Consider the following 18,110-nt stretch of genomic DNA (forward strand, 5'->3'; position numbering starts at 1 on the left):
CTTGCCTAAGAAGTCACTCCCCTTGCGTGAAATTTTCTAAAAAAAATAAAAATCCCTGGTGTCTAGTGGTTTCTGCCCCCCCGGGGGCAGATTGGCCTAATAAAAATAGGCCGATCTGCCCCCAAGGGGGGCAGAAATGGCCCAAAGATAATTTTGCCCCCAGGGGAGTGACCCTTGCCTAAGGGGTCGCTCCCCACATATAAAAAAATACAAAAAAATAAAAATCCCTGGTGCCTAGAGGGTTCTGCCCCCCCTGGGGGCAGATCAGCCTAATTACAATAGGCCGATCTGCCCCCAAGGGGTGCAGAAATGCCCTAAAACAAATTTGCCCCCCCTAGGAGAGACCCAGGAGAGACCATTGCCTCAGGGGTCGCTCCCCTCAAGTGAAACTGACAAAAAAAAAAATCCCTGGTGCCTAGTGGTTTCTGCCCCCCTTGGGGCAGAAACGGCCCAGAATTAATTTTGCCCCCAGGGGAGCGACCCTTGCCTAAAGGGGTCGCTCCCCACATATAAAAATAAAATAAAAAAATACCTGGTGTCTAGGGGGTTTCTGCCCCCCCTGGGGGCAGAAACAGCCGTAAAATTATTTGCCCCCCTGGGGAGCGGCCCTTGCCCAAGCGGCCGCTCCCCTTATGTGTACATATAAAAAAAAAAAATCTCTGGTGTCTAGTGGTTTCTGCCCCCCTTGGGGACAGATTGGCCTAATAAAAATAGGCCGAGCTGCCCCCAAGGGGGCCAGAAATGGCCTAGAATTAATTTTGCCCCCAGGGGAGTGACCCTTGCCTAAGCGGTCGCACCCCACATATAACAAACAAAAAACAAAAAGAAAAAAATGGTTTCTAGGGGGTTTCTCCCCCCCCCCCTCCCCGGGGGCAGAAACAGCTGTAAAATTATTTGCCCCCCTGGCTGGCGGCCCTTGCCCAAGGGGTCGCTCCCCACAAATAAAAAACACAAAAACAAACAAACAAAAAAATCCCTGGTGTCTAGGGGGTTTCTCCCCCTCACCGGGGGCAGAAACAGCCAAAAAACTAATTGACCCCCTGGAGAGCGGCCCTTGCCAAGGGGCAGCTCTCCTTCTTGAGTAAACAAAAAACAAAATTCCCTGGTGTCTAGTGGCATTTCTGCTGCTCGATCGCATCACGATTGGGCAGCAGAAATGCTCAGAGAAGCCTGAAAGGAGAGGACAGGCCTTTCCTCTCCTTTCAGGCTTCTCTGCCCCCTCCACGTGATGGGAGGAGAAATGCAAAGCATTTCTCCTCCGATCGGGCGCTGGATGCTGAGCTTCCGGCACCGGAGGGAAGGCCTCGCGCGCTGACGTCATCAGACGCTGCAGGGGGGTCACGGGGGGCGGGGGTGGAAGGGAAGTGATTCCCCTTCCATCCTTGCCCAGGGGAGGGGGGTGCCTGGCCTTCGGGGGGAGCGCTAGCGCTCCCCCTGGGGGCCCACAGCAGGACGAGGTGATCTCGTCCTCGGCACCAGGGAACCAGCGCCGAGGACAAGATCACCTCGTCCAAGGCACCCAAGTGGTTAAAGAATCTCACTGCAGGAATTGTGTTTAAGGAAGAAAGAAGGGGATCACGTAGTTCCACATCTTTAGATCCAAGTATATTTTTCCAATTCATCTGAATTCTGTATTAACACGCACAATAGGGTATCTGTGCATTGAATGGTTTAGTGATTTAATTGCTTTTTATGTAGCGCTGACTAAAAAACACTGTCATCTATATTTAAAAGAAAATGACGGAGCACGGTGCTGCGCAAAAAATGCAGCACACATAGAAAAAGCAAAAAACGAGGAAGATAAAAGTATTCCTCCTTGTTGCGCCATTACATTTTGGCGTTGCCTCAGGTTAACAAAATCTCATGAATCTGAGGCAGTGTCAAAATGCAATGGGTGTTCCTGTGGCACGCCCACAGCAACACCCACTACATGTCCCTTCCACAAAAAGGGCTCCATGTGAAGGGGCCATATTTACAAGGTGGAGTTAAGCCACAAAATGTGGCTTTATGCCACCTTGTAAATACGGCGCAATGCATAGCGCCACTGGAGCGTCACTTAAACTGACGATCCGCAGGCACTAGGGGCTCTTAAATATACCCCTGTGTGTTTGAGTATTAATAAATACGTTTTTTTTTTTAATTGAAGGAAAAATAAACCAGTGAAACAATTGTTTCTTCTGTTAGCTAGTCCCCGAAAAGCTCACCATTTCTTCTGCTCCTTTCTAAGAAATATTTTATTGCTCAGCCTCCAAAGTCTTTCAATGCCTCTGTCTTTCCATACCTGAAGCTAACGTTATAATTACAATAAATAAATCCCTCCGACTTTTGCAATATAGCTCCTGAATTCAAAGTTTCTGGAAACCTTATGTTGAGCTCTGCCTCTTTCATCAGGACACAATGCGCAAGATGCTTGATCGAACTTCAAATGACCTTCTTTCGAAGAATATATTTTTGGATGGGCTGCTAGGCGGCGTGACTTTTATTCATCAGTGGTACAGGCTTTTATGAATGGTTGTGCTGAAATGAGCTGATTCCATTTTCAGAGCGAAGCTTTACAACAGCCATGCATACATGCGTTTCTGTAATACAGAAGGGCACATGCATTCTCAACTGTGCATAAAGAAGGTATTTCTTTTGTACAAGATGAGATTACCTATAGAAATGTTCTGCTCAAATTCTTTCTGAAGCACATCTGGCATAATGAAGGAGACAGTACGAAGATGTGTCGGTTGTCTTCTCTGGCTCGGCTACAGCAGCGTTGTCTGTTCTCCTTACTTTCTTTTAGCTACGTTTACTTGAATGGGGTTTGCAAAACAGTGACCCTTTACTATACCAACTCCATAGCATTTGCAAAATGTTATAATTAATAAAAGAGAAGTGCAAACATCTGCAGCAATTGATTGTGGCAGGTTAAAAATTTCTGCAAATTTATTTTTTCCTGATTTTGCAATAAAATAAGAGAAACATATCAATGTGTTTTTCATTTATGTTGCAGAAAGCAAAGTTACAAATTAAGGGCCATATTTATGAAGACCCTAGCGCCACATTGCGCCACATTAGCGTCATTTTTTTTTTTTACGCTAATGTGGCGTTGGAAGGGGAAAAACGTCGCATCACATTGACAAAGTGGGGCAATGCGTGCATTGCACCACTTTGTAACCCTTTGAGCCACATTATCCCTGCTCCAGGCATAATGTATGCAAGTGGGGCATTCTGGCACTAGGGGTGCCAAAAAATTGGGACAAAAGAATCTATGAGATTCCTTTGCGCCTCTTTTATCGTCATTTTTAATGCCTGCTAAGTGCAGGCATTAAAAAGAGGCTCTCATTGATTACAATGGGCCTCTGGGTGCTTTGCAGGATTATTGTCATAATTTTTGGCGCTAGTCCTGCAAAGTGCTAGAGTAGCATTGCAAATTATGATGCTGGTCACCCTAACTACCGCCATGGTGCGCTGTATTAAAAATACAGTGTTACCACGGTGGCGTTAGGGGGGGCACTAATGGGGTGCAAGAAAAGTGGAGCTGCCCTAGGTGCAGTGCCACTTTTCATAAATATGTCCCTTAATATTCGTGGAGTAATTTTATCACAAAATTTTGATTTTTTTTCTTTTAAAATGTTGCAATGTTATTATATTGCAAAAGGTTAAAAAATGTAATTGGTCAAATTAATTGGTAATAAACTGGAAAGTATTTTTTGAATGTTTCTAAACTGCATAAAATCTTTGACAAAAGATTAAATTTCAGTAGTCAGAACTGAATCTACGTGCTCTTATAATGCATAGCTAGTCCTAAGATGTTACAGGAAAAGCAAAAAATGGATGGGTGGAGAGATGTGTTTGTCAGGGCCCCTGTTTTTTTGAAGTCGTCTTCTAGGCCTCAAAAGTGTAACACAAAGTGTGGGTGTGAATTTGGTCGAGCTGGAATAAGAGCATGCATAAATGTATAAATTAACATGAACGACTGCAAAAGGTTGTAAGTCTAAGGAATGCAGCTGTGGGGATGTAGAAGGAGCAATCATTAGACTACTGACACAGTGCGATTATTAGTATGAATAGTGCCTAACTGGAGTCACTAACACACAAACTTACACAAAGGTAACCGCTAGAACTGGTCAAATACAAAATAGGTACAGCAAAGGTCTTAACGTAAGAAACAGGTCGAAAGCTTTGCTACAGCTCACAGTGCCCTCAAGTTAGCTGTGAGAGATAACTACTAGTGCAGTTCACAGCAATGGACGAAACAAGGAACTGTTCTAGTAATTTCTCAAAGTAATAGATGCTCTGTTCCCCTTACACCCTATAGCAGTGATCTACTATCTTACCACATGGTGTCCAGTGATTTTAAAATTACACTCTCCCATTGTTCCAGGATTCCTTGACAGCCATGTTCACCACATTTCCACACTACTCACACTAGTCTGACACCCATGTTGACTTTTGTCATTTCAACTCGGGTGCCTAGAAGGTCTTTTAAAAGTTGGCAGATGCTGCACATTCACCGTAAACTGGTGGATGGCCCGCTCCAACACCCCTGTGTTATTTCCAAACTCATTTAGAGGTGGTGAGGGGGCAATAACTCTCCACCTAAGGTGGAGCTTCAGCTAGGTACTCCATCAGAAACTTCTATGAGGTAGGGGTTTTCCAAATTCAGGTAATTTGACTTCGCCGTATTTACATTACATTTTGGCAAAATGACAAAAAATTATGCATTATTATACGAAATGCAAATCGGTCCTTTAAAGATGCATTTTAGTTTGAAAAGCGTCCTCACGTCAAATTTTATGGACACATCATGCACTAGAAAATTCACAAAAAACACAGTTGCCACGAAAAACAGCAGCTCACATTCTGGGTGTTCCTATTGTTCTAGCGCTCCTTTGAAAGGAATGGTGGTGTAATTACTTAATGTGATCTACTACTATACATTTGAAACATTTGGGGCTTTAGCTAAAATGGTAACGGTAAATTCCCAAAATTATGTCTAGTACATCAGTGTAATTTAAATTTCTCCCGAGCATACTATTTAGGCATTTACTCGTGCGTGCGTCTGGCAAATCAACCATAGATGTTGCGAGCAGAAAAAGAGAAAAAAAACGAGGCAATGTGCGAGAAGAACATCCAGGGCATCGAGGTCAGTGATATTTGATTTGTTTTGTACAAGAAAGAAGACCCAAGTGTTTTCGGCAAAACAAAACAAAAAATAATAATATCTGAGCACGCTTTATAACATGCCAGTTTGCAAGGCGTTGTGTTTGTTCTGAAAGTGCTCCTACCGTGTTAGAAAAAAATGCTTAAGGCAACAATGGCTAACTAGAGCTGCAGAGAAATCAATAAATTGTACAAAGATCTGCAGTGGTGTTGGGAGATGTGTGACCTCCTACACGGAAATTACGCGGCATACACCACAGTGTCTCAATCGCTTAATGTCCCCAAAGACCTAGAGGCAATAAATCAAGTATACTTGTTCAGTGTTAAGGTCTTCGCAGATGCCTAACGTGTCCAACCCGGTTTCACTCAGTGCACATGAAATTTGTAGATTCCGGCACAATGCATGCACGATAGTCTCGTCAATGGAGAACTAGTAGATAATTGGCTGTGGCGCAGTGTCATATGCATGTCGTCACAGTTGCTAACTCACCGAAAGTACACTTCTCTAGGTACACAAGGGCAGAGTTTGACTGGGACAAGATATTGGCCTGGCTACTAAAATAAAGGTGTTCCCCATTAGCGAACCAGTTAGCTAAAAAGGTGGCCCACATTTGAAAATTAGGCCATTTTGAATTTGTAAAGGCACACTGCCTGGGTATTTTACAAGGTATGGGAAACTGCATGTATTTGTTTTTACTGCATGTAATTTTTGTGGTAAAATCAGGGAAATCAACAGTAAAAACGCCCAATTTGCCATAAAACAGGCCCACAAACTGCTAAAAAATAGGCCCACACAAGGTTCTGTCAGACCAGCCCATTGAGCACTGCCTGATTTCCCGATAGGCAGAGCCACTGGAATTATGTGATTGAGGGCCTGCAGCAATTTTTGCAAAATTATACATTTGCCACAATTGCTACATAATCCATCATCTGCTGCATGATATGCAGATTTTAACAAAAAAAATTGTTTCTAGATCAAACGCTTCAAAAGTTACTGAAAATGCAGCGACACGAGTTGCAGCGCAACGAGAAATGGGAAGCCTTTTAGCAAAGATGGACTGGTCAACTTTCTGATGCTTATTGATATATCTGGGTACTAAGCGGGTGCTAATGAGGTGCAGCTAATATCCAGTTTATTAAATTAAAAGACGATGAACTAATGAAGTAATACTTGTTGTATTCTTATATGTTAAGTGTTATTCTACTCTGGAACCCTGCTGTCTCCCAGCAACTAAGCTGCGACTTATGGAATGTTTGTGGATTCTGGAAGGAGGAGGCGAGCGGTTGGAGAGGAGGACAGCTGGGCCAGGGGTCGCGACTTATTGGAATAAAGCCCCTAAAAGAACCACGTTTACTGTCTTAACAGTATCATAAGAATCACCGATATGGACTTAACAGTGGCGACGAATGGGAGCAAGGAAGGCGACCTTAGGATTTTATCCGACCCCCGGATCTAGCATTTACCAATGTAACAAAGGAACGGCACAGGAAACAAGGAAACAAGCGTGGAAACAAGTGTGACGACGAACAAAACTGTACAGTGAGTGGAAATTTGTTTTAAAATAACTTACGTTGTAAATGAGATGCAGTTTCCAAACGGCAGCCACGCGCATGAAGGGAATACAGCTGCATGCATGAAAGGAAGCGTGCGTATGAGTGATGATGCATGGAAGTACATATCCGGTAACAGCGTATCTTGGCAACGTGATGCTGTTTGAAGATCAATCGCTGATGCGCATAGCTGTGAGTTAACGTGCATTAGCAATGACATATCTTAACAATGAGGACGCTATTTATAATCGCTGATGCGCACAGCCACCGTTAAAGTGCATTGTAACTTGAAGCGCCGTGGAATTAGTCACTGACGTGGACACAGCTACAGTATAATACGCACCACAAACACATCATTAAAATAAATACAAATATAATAACAAACTGAACTGTTTAAGTCAGCAAGAACTCAGCAAATGCAATGGCAATGGCAACACAATTAATGACAGCACTTCCAATTTTTTTACAAGATCCAGGGGAACCATGCATGGCTTGGGAGGATTGGAAGGATGCTTTCATCACTCACTTGGATGCCATAGGAGGGGAGATGTATGTGGAAAAAAGAAAGTTAGCCATTCTAAAACATTGCCTTGGAGTGGAAGGATGAAAAGTTTAAAAAATGTTGCAAATATATAATATAAATGAAGGGGGTGGAGATTCAGATCAAGAGAAGAAGTATATGAAAATGCTATGATGGGGGCGGAGCCAAGATGGCGACCGGGAGAGACGCTTGAATCGGCGCTCCTCTCGGGTTCGCCGAAGAAGAAATTGCGGGGCGCTCCGGGGGTGCCGCTCCCGCACCTCTTGTGGCGGTACCTGTCCTGTGGGTCGTTCTCGCCCCAATGCCGGCTCCGTGATCGTTGGGCGGCCGCGCGGAGGACTCGCCGGCAAGTGAATCGCGCCGGAGTGCCGCGGCCGCCATTTTGCTGCCCGCGCCGGGCTGGACGAGGCCCTGGAGCCGGGCAGAGAGGTGGGTGCGCGGAGCTGATGCGGCCCACCTCGTGAGGGCGTGAAGCCCAACATTGGATGAGTCCCGCGCTGGGTGCCCCCCGCTAAATATTCGTTCGCCGGAGGCTTCCTCCCCTCCCCCCCCCTATATCGGGTGAGGGGGGCCTCGTGAGACAGCAGCGGGGGGGCCGGCGCACGGGGGCCCCGGACTGATGTGGAGGAGTGAAGGAGCGTGGTGTCGTGCCTCCCCCTGCAGGGGGCCCTGTAGGAAAGCAACAGCAGGCTTGGGGGTAACCTACTACAAGTGCGGGCTGGGAAATGGCCCCTGAATACTCCGGATGTTCTATGAGGCGATGAAAGTACTGAGCGAGCCCGTGAGTCATCAAAACTGTGGGCCCCACTCCTCTTCTGCGTGCCGAAGAGGGACTGGAGCTGGGTACTGATTGCTGACCTCGTGTGGTGCTGGCTGGCCTGATTGCCCGTGAACTCACTTAAAAATCCACCAGTAGGCCTGAGACCGCAAAAATTGCAGCCTGTACCGGCGTGGCCCTGAGGAGAAGAGCGCGCCTTATTCGCTATCGCGGCCTAGAGTACGAAAGCGATTGCCAGAGTTCAGGAGGCACCAGGTCGCAATAGACAAGTCAAAATGGCCGGGAGGTCTAAATCAGCAAAGAATCAGGATCGGAACGCGCAGGGTCAGGCACCTGGAGACCAGCAGCATACGCCCTCCTTGCAGTCGCTGGAGTCCACACTCATGACTCACTCCTCACAATTTGAGAAAGTGTTACAAGCAATCATGGACACCAAAACATCGTTGGAAACCAGGATAGATACGGTATCGCAAGACTTAAACATCCTCAGGGTAGATCACGGCAAACTATCTGATAAAGTGAAGTCAACGGAGGAGGCAATAAGTGCGCTGACCCCAAAGGTCGAGGAGAATCAAAAACAAATTCTCCGCCTGAATGCAGAAGTTAAGTCACTGCAGAGAAGAACAGAGGAGGCGGAGGGCAGATCCCGCCGTAACAATGTTCGGTTTCTTGGCTTTCCTGAAAAGACGCTGGATCAAAGCTCGGAGCTTCTGCTGGAACAATGGTTAATCAGGGAGGTTTTGAATGGCTCTCCATCCAAATTTTTCTCGGTGGAGAGAGCATATAGAATACCAGGATGCCCTCCGGCACCGGGCCAACCTCCGAGACCACTGATAGCCAGATTTCTGAATTTCAGGGATCGGGATACCATACTCCAACGGTTCCGCAGCAAAGGCCCATACAGCTATGAGGACTCGAGAGTGCATGCTTATCCAGACTTCACCCAGGAAGTACAAAGGCAACGTAACTCCTTTAACCAAGTCAAACAACGCCTCCGGGAGTATGACATAAAATATGCACTAATGTTCCCCGCCAAATTACGTGTAATTTTAGAGGAACGCACTCACCTGTTCACCTCACCAGAAGATGCCTGGACGTGGATGCATGCTAAAGGTGTAGCCCAGCCACGCGGGGAGGCTGGGGGGGATGCAAACTGGACAACGACGAAACAAAGGAAACGTTCCAAGAAACATACCAGGGGCCAGCCCACGGAGGAGCAGGCGGCGGAAGAGAGAGCAAGAGCCCTCAAAGAAACCCCCCTGTTAACTCAGAATTCTTTCGAGTTGCTCAGGACCCACCCGGTGGAGGGGTCGGATTCGGACTCGTTCAGCTCGGACTCTACACTAACGGAGGGTGTGAGGGGCCCGGAGATCACCCCCAGATCCGCAGACATACTTTAAATGTTCACCACCGAACTATCCGCCCGAGTGGGGACCAACCTCCAAGTCTGGAGCACAGAATCTAAAATTGCGACTTTCTCCTGAAATAGGTGGTAACATCACCTGAACTTATGTATCCTTGCTTGTTTGTTCCTGGTGATAACGCCTCTATCCGTACTAGGCGCGAGTGGTGGCTTGGTGCGGGGGAGGCCTGCGGAGCCGTGCCCTTGGAGTGCCCTAAGACAACTGCGGACTGCGTCCGCAAAAGGATGCGAGCCCCTAAAATGAGCCGCATCCGGATAGTATTATTGCCCCCCCGCAGATATCCATGCGGATATATCTTTACCCACACCCACTATGGGTGTGTTGCTTGTTGCAAATTCACAGTTGGGGTTGGGATCCAGTTGGAGTGGGGAAGTGGGTAATCGTTAGTTTGTGCACTACCGGCCTGACCATAATATTAGCTATTCGCCCTGTGGTGTGGGACCCGGGCGGGGGGTGTGGTGGGGGGCCGGGGGCTGGGGGGGGCCTCCCAGGGGTAGGGGGGCAGGACATTCGTTTACCCTCAAGTGAATGATGGCCCAACCCACTGCTCATAGAGCGTACAAATATGTCATCATCACCTGGAATGTCAGGGGATTGGGGACCCCGAGTAAGAGGTCAAGGGTGCACACAAGACTTAAACGCCATTGCACGCATATTGCAATCTTACAAGAGACTCATCTGCGTGACCCAGACTTGCAGGATTTACGCGCTAAATGGGGAGGTCAGATAGTGGGTACATCCTATTCATCATTTGCGAGGGGGGTTCTCATATGGATAGCAGGGAATGTCCCCTTTACTCAAACTTCATGCAAGATAGATAAAGAGGGCAGGTATGTGGTGGTGGAGGGCAAACTAGACGGCAAACAACTGGCAATCATAGGGGTATACGCTCCTAACAGCGCACTATCTGAGTTCCTGAGTTCACTTACCCCAGCGCTATTAACGCATCCCGAATCACCTGCTATATGGGGAGGAGACTTTAACTGCACGCCAGACCCAGCATTAGACAGGTCAAATCCCCCCACACATTCAACAGCAATCAGACTCCTCGGCCGTCCACTATTGTCATGGGCCAGTAATATGGGCCTTCACGACATATGGCGTATGAAACATCCACAAATTAGGGAGTATTCTTTTTACTCAGCTCCTCATAAGGTACACACAAGGATTGATTTGTTCTGGGGCACTCAGGAGATCTGCACGGGGGTCAGCGGTACAGACTACCTAGCCAAGACATTATCAGATCACTCACCGCTCAGTATCACTTTGGATTGGGGCAGGAGGCGCCATGCTATCCCAACGTGTAGGCTACAAGTGGAAGCATTACACGACCCTGCATTCATAGATGCACTGAGGACAGCGCTAAAACAGTATTGGGAATCTAACACCGGCACCACAAATTTAAGGGCAACAGAATGGGATGCACACAAAGTGGTAATCCGTGGGCATTGTATCTCCACTACATGGGGGGTTAGGCGTACACTTCATGCAGAGGTTAGCAAACTGGAGGAAAAGCTAAGGGCATTAGAAAACGCAGTTGCTTGCAATGTAACGCCATACTCGGCTCTGAGGGAAACGCGCGCGGAACATGCAAAGGCTGATGCTACATTACGCCTACACAATCACAAACATCACATGGCTAGACTACAGGCGGAAGGCGATAGATCTGGTAGGCTGCTCGCGTGGCTGTTGCGGGAGGACCATCGGTGCCCTCCAATAGGGTCGATAATTACAGGCGTAGGCGCAATAGCCACCACACAGGTAAATATAAATGATGCGTTCAGGGAATACTATACACAATTATACACCAAAAGTACATCATGTACCATCCAACAGCTTGAGTCCTTCCTAGCAGACTCTCCCCTGCCCCAACTAACAAACACTGACAGGGAGTCTTTAGAAGCCCCCATCACGTTGGGGGAACTCAACAAGGCCCTCGAACAATTACCTAGGAATAAAGTCCCAGGGACGGACGGACTGCCGTCAGAATATTACTCCACGTTTGCGACACACCTTAACACATATCTCCTGAAAATATTCGAGGAAGCAGAGGTCAACGGAAACCTGCCCCCCTCGATGAGAGAGGCAATGATAGTGGTCCTCCCAAAGCCTGGGCGTGACCCCACTGATGTCAGATCCTACAGGCCCCTCTCACTGTTGAACCTGGACTGTAAGATATTGGGCAAAATTCTGGCTAATAGGTTAGCTCCCTACATGCATATCCTGGTACACGAGGACCAGAATGGATTCATCCCGAAACGTAGCACCTTCCTAAACATTCGGAGGCTGCTCAGCGTGATGGGTGACTCCCTCCCGACTGCACTCGAGGAAGCGGTGATATCGCTTGATATAGAAAAAGCGTTTGATACATTAGAATGGGACTTCCTGTTCGCCACCATGCAGTTATTGGGCCTTGGCCCAAAATTTATAAACTGGGTACGCATTTTATATACTGCCCCGCAGGCTAGGGTAAAGACGGGAGGAGTGGTATCAGATGCTTTCTCGATTTGCAGAGGAACAAGACAGGGTTGTCCGCTCTCCCCCCTCCTATTTGCCTTGGCAATGGAACCGCTAGCTGCACGCGTCCGGGCCAAAAAAGAAGAATGGGGGGTGTCAAGGAATGGTACTCTCCACTCCATATCATTATACGCAGACGATGCCCTGATATACGTAAGCAGGGCAGAAGATGCATTGGCCCCAGTGATGTCGCTACTGTCTGAGTTCGGAAGGTTATCTGGTTTAATGGTTAACTGGGGGAAATCCTGTATATTCCCACTAGTCAGCTGGCCCCCTGTGAGGCAAGAAAATGTTCCAACGGGTCACCTAAAATGGTGTTTTCACACATTTAAATATCTAGGGATCAATGTCTACCATAAGCCTGAAGATCTAAGGGATGGAAATCTGGGGAGAGCAGTGTCTTCTGTAAAGAGCTCGTTATGCTTCTGGAATAAATTACCACTCTCACCACTGGGTAAGGTAGCTATAGCAAATATGTTGATATTACCTAGACTGTTGTATTATTTTGCGGCCCTACCAATCACTATCCCCAAAAGTTTTTTTATCGGTCTGAACTCTATTCTACTACAGCTGGTGTGGGGTGAGGGCAGAAGGCGGGTTGCACTGACCACGCTGCACCATCCGGTAGCAATGGGTGGACTGGGCGCTCCAAACTTCGAGCTCTATTCCGCGGCAGCACAGCTGCAGTGGATTTTATATTGGCTACATAGGCCTAGTTCAGCAGAAACTATATGGCTGAAGTCCCGTCTTCAAGACTCTCCAATACTGACCTGGCTGCTGGATAAGCAGAATAAAAGCACATGCACCAATCCATTGATGTTAACGGCACATTCATACTGGAAGAAGTATGTCCAAGGGGGGAGTAAAGCATTTCCTTACTCTCCACTCCTCCCACTGGAGTGGCTCCCCGGTTGGACAGACGCGGGTTCATTTTCACCCATAACTTGGCTAGAGGCGGGTATAAATGAAGTGGGAGATTGCTTCGAGGAAGGGAAATTGATGACCTTCGAAGCTATACAGGCCCTCACAGGGATTAATCGTGGGCAGTTCCTGGCATATCACGCAATATGTCATGCAATCAGGAAAACATGGGCATCAGTCGACTCAGAGCCTGATATCACAGCTACCCTGCATCACATGCTGAGGTGTGACTCCCAAGTAAAAGCAGTATCAAACCTTTACAAGCTTCTGAACAAACCCCCGGGTGACAATCTGCAGAAAGTCAGGGAGAAGTGGGACAGTGTATTGCCCAACCCGGTCTCTGAGTCAGAATGGACAAAAGCTTTGAGCCACACACGAGAGGTATCAAGAAACCCTAGATTCAGATATACACAGTTTAATTACTTACATCAGACATACCTGGCACCGGCCAGGATCAAACGTATGTTCCCCGGGTCGGATCCAGCCTGCCCCAGATGCAAAAAACCAGCAGCACAGTTCTATCACATGGTCTGGGAGTGCCCGAGGCTGGGAGGGGGCTGGGAGAGGGTGGTTAAAACCTTAGCGGAGATCACGGGGCTCAACTTGAACATGGATCCCAGGTCCTGCTTACTTGGACTGAGGCCAAGAACGAAAAGAAATAAACACTCACACAGGTTTGTAGACTTAGCGTATGTAATCTACAAAAGACTGATAGCTATGAGCTGGAAGGCTCGTAACATGCCTGACTTAAAAGTCTGGCTTGCCCTCACGCTACGCTGGGCTCGCGCTGAGCATCAGTTGCTAATAAACTTAGCCCGTAGGGGTCTGGGTCGGATGGGAGAGGAGGCCTGGGGTGTATTAGTCTCCAGGTTGGAAGCTAAAAATGACGAAAGACCCCCCTGAATTATAGTCAGCTGTGCCCACTTAGCGGGCTGAGGGCCTAGCCCTCTGCAGAAAGATAATAATACACTTGGAGGCACACACACATCTTGCATTAATACCTCACCAACACTGATGACCTGACGGCTCGCCCCCCCCCCCCCCAACACAAGCATGCCAAGGCACCAATAGTTCTGCACACTTGACCAATGGACATTAGCGCAGAGCTCTGCATCATGGGATCCTCCCGCCTTGTCCTCTTCCCCCCCCCCCTTCCCCCCTTCCCTCCTACACTGGGCTCCTTCGCCCCCCCCCTGCTCCCGTGTGGGGGGTGTCGGGGGCTCTGATCACCGGGGGCGATAGATCCACGCTGCACCTGTACGCCTCGCCTTACGTGGCGTTGGATTGACAGTGTCGGGCAGGTTTAGCGGGCCGGGAAGTGCACACAAGTTCTTAGTAGTTTAGTTTATAGATAGATACTAATAGGGGAAAGCCGGATGACACACCGCAAATTGATGTTGAACTGTAACAATGACTTTATTTGCAAGGAAATGTATGGCTTTTTGTTTTGAAAAACTAATAAAAACATGTTATAAAAAATTTAAAAAAATAAAAAAAAAAAAATAAAAAAAAAAATGAAAATGCTATGATAGCATTAGAAGAAAACTATGGAAATAAATAAACATTGTGATAGAACGACACAAATTCTTTTCATGTGTTCAAAAACAAGGAAAAACAATAGATCAATATGTAAATGAATTACGTAGGTTGGCCATAACATGCAATTTAAGGATCTGAATGATGACATTATTTGTGATCAATTCATAAACACAGTGAGAGACACAAAAATATAAGATAAATTACTAGGCTTGAGAAAATCCACTTTGGACAAGATAACTGAAGTAGCTAAACATATGAAGAATATGTCTCAGTATGTCAAGGAGTTGAATAGCATGGACTCAGGGAGTAAAGGACAGAACACAGTGAATGAAGTAAAATACACCAAGAAAGGTGCAAACAAATTTGAAGAAGAAACTAGGGGGAGGACAAGATTTGAAGAAGGATTTGGAAAGAAGAAAGAGTGCTTCAGATGTGGCAGTAACAAACATCTGGCAGAAGCAAGAAACTGTCCAGCTATTAATACCATATGTTTTAAATGCAGGAAAAAAGGACAATTCACAAGAGTATGCAGAATGTCAGATGAGAGCAAATTCAGGAAGTCTGGTAAATATAGTAAAGGAGAAAGGGGTAGAGAAAAAAACAAGGGATGTTAGCACGAGCGAAGATGATGAATTGGAAGTTTTGGCAGTTGAGGAAGAAAGCACATTGGTATGTACCCAACATGGTGTAAAATGTGATGAATACAATCCACCCAAATGAGTTATTAAAATGAATGGAAAACAATTACATATGTGGGCAGACTCATGTTCACCATTTACCTTGATAGACAAGCGAGTAAGGGAAGGTTCAACGAATAATAAGCTTAAACCTACGGATGTGGAGCCGGAGGGATATTGCGGTGGAAAACTTCCAATATTAGGGTACTTTGAAGCGGAACTTGAATTAAAAAACAGAAAGACATGTGGAACAGTATATGTAGTGCAACAAGGAAGGTCTTTACTCGGGTGGAAAGAGCAACGTGCATTGAGGGTCATATGGAACCCAAACCATCCGGAACAAGTATTGTTGACGGAATTGAATAGTGAAGAAAAATGGGTGACAAAGTTTCCTGAATTGTGTAATGAAAAACTGGGTTGTCCCAAGGGCTTTGAACATCAAATCATTTTAAAAGAAGGGGTTGTGCCAAAAGTGCACAAAGCATGAATGGTGCCAATGGCACTGAGAGATAAACTGAAAGAGGAACTTCAAAGGCAATGTAGAGAAGGTGTAATTTAACCCATAGAAGTATCTGAATGGTTAAGTCCTGTTGTTATAGCGAAAACACCCGATGGGAGAATTCGGATGTGCATTGATTTGAGGGACTTAAATGAAAGTATATTTATTGACAGACACCCGTTACCAAGAATAAAAGAAATGTTAGCTAGTGTTAGAAAATATTTTACAACATTGGATTTATCTAATGCTTATCATCAGGTGCGTCTATAGAAAAATTCCTGGCACTTAACTTCGTTCATCACACCTGAAGGTGAATTTCAATGTGTGAGAATGCCTTTTGTTCTAGCTTCTGCTTCTGCAGTATTTCAGAGAGTGTTGCAAAAGATCGTGAATAACATGAACAACACATTAGTCTCCCAAGATGATGTATTAGTGTGGGGAGAAAGCAAACAAGCACATAATGAGGTATTGAAGGAAGTACTGGAAGATTGGAAAAAGCAGGACTTACCATCAGCAGGAATAAGTGTACATTTTGTATTGGAGAGGTAGAGTACTTAGGGCATACGTTGAACTAAGATGGTATAAACCCGAAGTAAAACTTAATGGATGCAATAGAGAAGGCTCCATCTCCTCAAAATAAGGAACAACTAAGATCGTTTCTCGGCTTCACAGAATATTATACAAAGTTTGTAGATCATTTTGAAGACAAGGTGCATGTGCTGAGAGAATGAATGAAAAAAGGTTGCCATTTTTAAGTGGTCCAAGGAGTGTCAAGAAGCGTTTGATTTGGTTAAGAATTCAATAATAAAAGCTATCACCCTGAAACCGTACGATCCAGAAGATAAGACTGTGATAGTGGCAGTTGCAAGTAATTATGGATTGGGAGCAGCATTGTTGCAACAGCATGAAGGCAGAGAGTGAGTGGTAGCTTTTGCGTCGCGTACATTAAGAGGTGCTGAACTGACGTATTCAACTATTGAAAAGGAGGCATTGGCATGCTGGTGGAGTGTACAACATTTTCGCACATATGTTTGGGGTTCAGAATTTGAACTTCATACAAATCACAAACCATTGATAGATATTTGCACCACTAAAGGGGCCAGCAAGGCTACACCTAGAATTGCCAAGTGGATATATAGACTTCAGGAGTATACATTTAAAATGAAATATGTGCCAGGAATAAAGAATATAAATGCTGATTGCATGTCAAGATTGGCAGTGGACAATGAAGAAAAATTTAAAAGAAGATGAGTGGATTGTGGCAGATATATCAGATATGTGGGGAGCCATAGGCAGGGGTGAGTAGAAGACTGCTGTACAATCAGATACTGTGTTAGAAACGTTAATGAGGGAATTACCGGTGGTGAAACAAAGGAGTTTGGATGCTGAACAAGATGCATTCAAGCATGTATGGGAAGAATCGTCAATCCTGGATGGTGTAGTGAGAAGGGGTGACAAACTGGCAGTACCCTAACGTTTAAGAGAAAGAGCGCTGAAATTGATGCATGAAGGTCATGGTGTCATGTCTGCCATGAAAAGGAAGATTCTAGCGGATTTTTGGTGGCCAGGAATGGACAAACAGATTGAAAGGTATGTGAGAGAATGTATTGCTTGCACATGTAGTGATAAATCACACGTTTTGCACGACTCAGCCATTAAATGATTGGAGTTACCAGGGAAAGCATGGGAGAAAGTGGTAATTGATATGTGTGGTCCATTCGAGTGTCTGGGTTGGTCAGACAGGTTTGCCATAGTCATGATGGATTATTATTCAAAATGGCCAGAAGTGGCTTTTATGAGAGAAGTGAGAACATGTAATGTGATAACATTCTGTGAAGAGATATTTAGAAGGGAGGGACGTCCTGGGGTAATAGTGAGTGACAATGGTCCACAATTGACGTCTATTGAATTTGAAAATGTTCTCAAGAAGTGGGGAATTAAACATTGTAAGACCCCCGTCTATCACCCGAGAGGTAACGGAATGATTGAATGATTTAATCGAGTTTTGGGGGAAAACATTCAATTAGCTATGTTCAACAACTCCTCTTGGAGGAATCAGGTTAGAGACATGTTATGGAGTTACAGAACCACTCCAGATTGTGTGACTGCAGAAACACCATTTTTGCTTTTGAGGGGAAGAGTACTGTGTACTCTGGCGGTACCAGCATAGATGGTTAATGAAAAAAAGTGTCAGATTAATGACATGGAAATTGGTGAAAGGGTGAGAAAGTATCAAGAACAATATGAATCAAGACACAATGACTAAATTAAGAAGAAGCAAAGGTATATGAAAAGGGAGAATGAGTGAGAGTAAGCAGGGGGAATATTGCAAGGACGGGTGAATCTAAATTTTCGGAACCTAGATGTGTGGCAGATGTAAAGGGACGCTGTGTAAAGTTATCAGATGGCAACTGGTAAGAAGGACGGTAAAGTGTACTGATGTGGAAAAGAGTGAATGGTTGAGGAAGAAAGGATTGAATGAAATACAAATTGCAGGTGGAAAAGTAAAAGAGAA

Source organism: Pleurodeles waltl, chromosome 6 (genome assembly GCF_031143425.1).
Source record: "Pleurodeles waltl isolate 20211129_DDA chromosome 6, aPleWal1.hap1.20221129, whole genome shotgun sequence".
Lineage (NCBI taxonomy): Eukaryota > Metazoa > Chordata > Amphibia > Caudata > Salamandridae > Pleurodeles > Pleurodeles waltl.